Here is a 6,452-nt window from a genome sequence, read left to right as displayed (position 1 = left end):
GCCTGCATGTGTGCTAAAATATTTAATTAAATCCCCTCATTAAATTAATATATTTAAGTTGCATCAGTTTTTTATAGCCCTTTCTTACCCAAAGACAATTTTTTCCGTTGGAATAATTTGGATGAAAATAAGAAATATGTGAAAGAAAATAAGAAATAAGTGACCAGATTTTGTTATTGAAAACCCTGGACATTCACTTCTTTAAAAAATAAATATATATACAGACATTGCCAGATTCTTTAACCAAATCCCTATTTCCTACACTCATTTTTTAAGATCGAAAACAAAATGGAAGATAAGAGTCCAGGAACCTACAAAGCAACCAATGCGGTATGTTTTAAGGATTAGCCTAGTTTTTTCTGCTTTGCCTAGTATTTAGAGTTTGCTTGCCTTGCTTTAGCCAAACCACTCATACTGGTTCTATTTTAGTCTATCCATAAAAGCAGATTCAGTTTTAGTTGCATCCAGGAACTTGCATAATCTGCTTATGTTATGCTTATACTTGCTTTTTTACCTTGAAAGTAGTCTTAAAAAAGGAAATTGTAATAGATGTTTGTTGGACCTCTATTAGTCAATGATATCAGTCATTGGTATCCCCCAGCCCATCCCCAATGTTGTGTGCAGAGCAATCTTGTCATTCTATTAAGTCTCAACTATTCTTTTTGTAACTTGTCTTCCTTTACAAAGGCACTGCAGAGGCTAAGAAGACGCATGGAAACTCTAAAGAAACATCATTCAACTTGTGAGGCCAGATATGAAAAGGAAATTATAAATCCAGAAGCTCAGGTTTGTCAGTTGTTTAGAGTGAGGATACTGGGGATGATTGAATCGTTATAATATCCTATTGCCTAATTTGCACATGACTAATATCATTTTATTGTATCCTTAGATGTCAGACACGGAGGTTGCCAGTACCTCTGGGTCGATAGTCCATGTTTTGGATGATGCACCGCCGTTGATCAGAACAGACAGCATATACGTAAGTTTGTCATTCAAGTGTCATTCAACACCAGCAGATACTATAAGTTCTTGTGAATCTGCTTTGTAAATCAAAGATGGGCAAGTCTGCACTTTCATCAAAAAGCACTTCTGTCTGTTTTGCGAGCAACCGCAATCCAAAATCGCCCATCATTTAGAACATAAACATGGGGATGAAATGGAAGTAGCTACTGCACTTCAGTTTGCAAAGAAGTAAAAAGCTAGGAGACTTCAGCTGAATCTCCTTCGCAAGAAGGGGAATCGGGCACACAACATTCAGGCACTTAAAGAACGAAAGGGGGTTTTGGTACCATGTAAGCAAACAAGTGATGACAAGAGCAATCACCAGGACTATCAGCATTGTTTTGCCTGCCATGGGCTCTTTAAACGCAAATCTATGTGGAGGCATGTGGCAAGGTGCACACTAGCACAAAATGTTCGTAAGGAGATGCCTGGCAAAACCAGAATCCAGGCACTCTGTGCTAGTGCTCAACCGGTTGCTAAAGGAGTCAGCGAGAAGGTCTGGAAACTTGTGAGTAACATGGCTCAAGATGATGTAGCCCATGCAGTAAAATAAGACAGATACATCTTGGCATTGGGTGAAAAAATGTACAACAAGAAAGGGGAGAACCCCTCACAACACCAGCACATTCGTCAAACTTTGCGAGAACTAGGGAGACTCGTGATTAAAGGTAGAAAGGTGACACCACTGAAAAAGATGAAGGATTATATCAACCCACAACACTTCCACCACATCATAAAAGCTGTCAAAGAAGTGACTGGCTTTGATGAAAAGACAAACAAATTTGAAAAAGCAACCTTGGCCACAAAGCTTGGGCAAAGCATCCAGAAAATTGCAGACGTCATGGAGGGGGAAGCTCTTATTACCCAGAATGAAGAAAAGTTGAAGCTAGTCCGAGACTTCCAAGGCATCTACCATCTTCGCTGGAATGAAATGATCTCTTCTGCTACATATCGTACACTTGAACAGAGGAAATGGAACGCACCGCAGCTTATTCCATTAGCAGATGATGTTAAAAAAATGCACATGTACTTAGATGAAAAGCAGAAACAATACTACAACCAACTGTGCGATGAGAAAACCTCAAGAAAATGGAGCAATCTAGCAAAAGTGATACTGGCTCAGATGATTATCTTCAACAGGAAAAGAGAGGGAGAGGTGTCAAAGATGTCTGTGGCAACATTTCACTCCAGGGACAAATCCCCACTTAACAAAGATGTTGCAGTGGCGCTAACAGAGGTTGAGAGACTGCTCTGTGCGCATTTTGAACGCATCGAAACCTGTGGGAAGCGTGGCAGGAAGGTGCCTGTAATCCTCACTCCAGTGATGGTGGAATTTTTAGAGCTGCTTATCAAAGAGCGGTGCTCATGTGGAGTGAGCGAAGGTAATATCTACTTATTTGCCAGGCCAGGATATGATACACATTTTCGAGGGAATGACTGCATCCGCGTCTATGCCAAACAATGTGGTGCCAAGTCACCTGAAGCATTGTCATCAACTAAACTACGAAAACAGGTTGCCACCCTCTCCAGAGTGTTAAATCTCAATGATACAGAACAGGACCAGTTTGCTGACTTCTTGGGTCACGACATTCGGATTCATCGAAAGTTCTACCGTCTTCCAGAGGGAACGCTTCAGTTGGCAAAAATAAGTAAAATACTGATGGCGTGTGAACAGGGCAGATTGGCAGAGTTCAAGGGGAAAACTCTGGATCAAATAACCATCAGCCCCAGTGGTAAGTTTACCCCCAGTGTTTAGTTTAATGGCAAAATGTTTACACTTTGATTTGTTTTGCGCAGATTTAGCTTGCTTCAATTTACCATTCTTCTTTTGGCTGTCTTTTACAAACTGTTATGTCTGAAGAAATGGATGCTGCAGCCACTGATTGTGCATCAGAGAGTGACTCTGAGAGAGAGGAGTCGTCTGAAAAATCCTATGAAGGAAATCTGACAGGTATGCCTATACCTTATATACACATGGACCTATTCTGTGGTCCTCTGTAGCTCAACTGGTAGAGCACGGCGCTTGTAACGCCAAGGTAGTGGGTTCGATCCCCGGGACCACCCATACACAAAAAATTTATGCACGCATGACTGTAAGTCGCTTTGGATAAAAGCGTCTGCTAAATGGCATATTATTCTTAATTACAATGTACTGTTCAAAAATGACATGTTTTCCACTGATATTTTCCAGGAGAGATGTCAGCAATTCGGGCCAAACAGCCAATGACCAAGGGAAAGCTGGGACAAAAGAGAGGCTCACACGGTAAGCATGTTTCCTGCTGCCTTCAGTCAGTGCATTTTCACTCTGTAGTGTCAACCTATGGCTGTACTGTGCTGGTCCAGATCAATTCTATCTTCATCTGTTAGTGTATTTCCAACCATGCCAGCACAGAACGGTTGAGTTTGGATTGTACACAAGTCAAGACATTAGATCTGGAATTAGTGTGTCAGGATAGATGATAACACATAAGGATTACCACACTTTAGATTGTTTTTCTTGGAGGTAGGGAACTTGATTGAATACTTATTGCTTTTATTAGAAGGTTTACATTGCAAACAGATTGTTGGGCTTAGATTCCATACAGATTGAGTCTGCCTTGATGTCAGCATTGCACATTCTTCTCTCACATGCTTATCTATGTAGTTATTTAGTTAGGATTGTTAGCTTAACTTCATCACACTCTGAATATATATCTGCAACCTTGTAGAGTTAATAGAAAGAGAGGTTCAAGTTCATTGTAGTCAACCTTTTAATAAAAAAAAAAGAAATGTGTGGCATAATGTAGTCATGTATAATGCAATCTCTTTCCAAAGGTGCCAAAGGAACAAAAAGGTATTGGTCGACAATAGAGGTGGATGCAGTTGAAGATTCCTTGATGAATTTTATCAGAATGGGAAAAACGCCTGGAAAACAAGACTGTGAGAAATGCATTGCTGCTTCTCCCCAAGCACTAGTAAACAGGGACTGGAGAGCGGTGAAGTTCTATGTACACAACAGAATAATTGCAGATCAGAGAAAATAAGTGTAGACTAGGGTTCTGCTCTATCCAGATTTTCATTTCTTATATAGTAGCTAGCAACTGAATGTCACTTTTGTTTTCTTTGTGATCTTGGGTTTCTTAGCTTGTATTACATTGGAGAAATTAAGGTTCTTAAATGGTTATTCCTTAGTTCTTAAGGTTCCTGAGAGAACTCGGTTCTGCTTTATTTTAAGTTCTTATGAATGTTTCATATTTACAGTTGAAGTCGGAAGTTTAAATACCCCTTAGCCAAATACATTTAAACTCAGTTTTTCACAATTCTTGACATTTAATCCTAGTAAAAATTCCCTGTCTTAGGTCAGTTAGGATCACCACTTTATTTTAAGAATGTGAAATGTCAGAATAATAGTTGAGAGAATGATTTATTTCAGCTTTCATTTCTTTCATCACATTCCCAGTGGGTCAGAAGTTTAGATCCTACCAAAAATGAATTGAGTGTATTGCCTTTAAATTGTTTAACATTTCGGGTAGCCTTCCACAAGCTTCCCACAATAATTTGGGTGAATTTTGGCCCATTCCTCCTGACAGAGCTGGTGTAACTGAGTCAGGTTTGTAGGCCTCCTTGCTCGCACACGCCTTTTCAGTTCTGCCCACAAATATTCTATAGGATTGAGGTCAGGGCTTTGTGATGGCCACTCCCATACCTTGACATTGTTGTCCTTAAGCCATTTTGCCACAACTTTGGAAGTATGCTTGGGGTCATTGTCCATTTGGAAGACCCATTTGCGACCAAGCTTTAACTTCCTGACTGATGTCTTGAGATGTTGTTGGTGTTCTTCGGCTTGCAAGCGCCCCCCTTTTTCCTCCAAACATAACGATGGTCATTATGGCCAAACTGTTATATTTTTGTTTCATCAGACCAGAGGGCATTTCTCCAAAAAGTACGATCTTTGTCCCCATGTGCAGTTGCAAACCGTAGTCTGACTTTTTTATGGTAGTTTTGGAGCAGTGGCTTCTTCCTTGCTGAGCGGCCTTTCAGGTTATGTCGATATAGGACTCGTTTTACTGTGGATATAGATACTTGTGTACCTGTTTCCTCCAGAATCTTCACAAGGTCCTTTGCTGTTCTTCTGGGATTGATTTGCAATTTCCGCACCAAAGTACGTTCATCTCTAGAAGACAGAACGCGTCTCCTTCCTGAGCGGTATGACGGCTGCGTGGTCCCATAGTGTTAATACTTGCGTACTATTGTTTGTACAGATGAACGTGGTACCTTCAGGCGTTTGAATATTGCTCCCAAGGATGAACCAGACTTGTGGAGGTCAATTTTCTTTTCTTCTGAGGTCTTGGCTGATTTATTTTGATTTTCCCATGATGTCAAGCAAAGAGGCACTGAGTTTGAAGGTAGGCCTTGAAATACATCCACAGGTACACCTCCAATTGACTCAAATGATGTCAATTAGCCTATCAGAAGATTCTAAAGCCATGACATCATTTTCTGGAATTTTCCAAGCTGTTTAAAGGCACAGTCAACTTAGTGTATGTAAACTTCTGACCCACTGGAATTGTGATACAGTGAATTATAAGTGAAATAATCTGTCTGTAAACAATTGTTGGAAAAATTACTTGTGTCATGCACAAAGTAGATGTCCTAACCGACTTGCCAAAACTATAGTTTGTTAACAAGACATTTGTGGAGTGGTTGAAAAACGAGTTCACCTTTGGAGTGACTAAGGTTCTCCTGAATACTTCAAGGGTTTTTCAAGTTTGGAAGCCTGCTGATGACTTTGAATGTTACACAAAAATAAAAAACATTTTCCTAAACTATTCATCTGTTACTTGGATATATTGAATCCATTACTGAAATGGTTGTTCCAGTTTAAATACTTTACAGAAAAACTACACTAGAGCCGTTGCGTTGCCATCCGTGTCGCATCATTGTGGCATTCTACCTGCTACACTAGAAACAAACCAAAATCGATTTAAATTTAAACTTGTTACAGTTTTTCTCAATTGCTTACAAACAAATACTTGTACTTGAGACACAATGACCACAACATGTAACTCATGCACCAACCCCCTGAACCAATTCTGCTAAACTACAAGCACAATTCCTGCTTTACACTCAAATTGCAGTTCTACAACACACTTTTTTCAAAACACTACACACAAATCTTTGCATTTGGCACAATTTTCATGCAGAAAATCTATTGTTTTCACAATGAACACACTGCCATTCAAATATGCACACTGACTCATCACATGGGCAAACACCCGTCACACAGTTTTACAATTAGCAATCAGAGCTTTAGCATAAAGGGGCAACAGGTGAGCTCTTCTGTTTTGGAGCAATGGATGCCAACATTGGAAACAGCGGCAGAGCCAGAGGAGTGAGAGTAAGAGGAGGAGGACGGGGAGGACGAGGACGAGGACGAGGAAGGCCAAGGACCGTAATCTCTGATGAGATCC

General features: G+C 40.2%; 1 long non-coding RNA gene across 1 annotated transcript; it reads left to right on the top strand.

Moving 5' to 3' along the window:
- Positions 1 to 1,188: 1,188 nt before the first annotated feature.
- On the top strand, positions 1,189 to 4,828 carry LOC311113948. Its single transcript, XR_014611061.1, has 4 exons — positions 1,189 to 2,735; positions 2,864 to 2,953; positions 3,194 to 3,265; positions 3,817 to 4,828. It is a non-coding gene; the product is annotated as an uncharacterized lncRNA (long non-coding RNA).
- Positions 4,829 to 6,452: the final 1,624 nt, after the last annotated feature.

This window comes from Coregonus lavaretus, assembly GCF_964263955.1.
Source record: "Coregonus lavaretus genome assembly, contig: HAP1_SCAFFOLD_3382, whole genome shotgun sequence".
Lineage (NCBI taxonomy): Eukaryota > Metazoa > Chordata > Actinopteri > Salmoniformes > Salmonidae > Coregonus > Coregonus lavaretus.
Note: the sequence above shows the minus strand (reverse complement) of the source record. Positions and strands in the feature narration are given on the sequence as shown.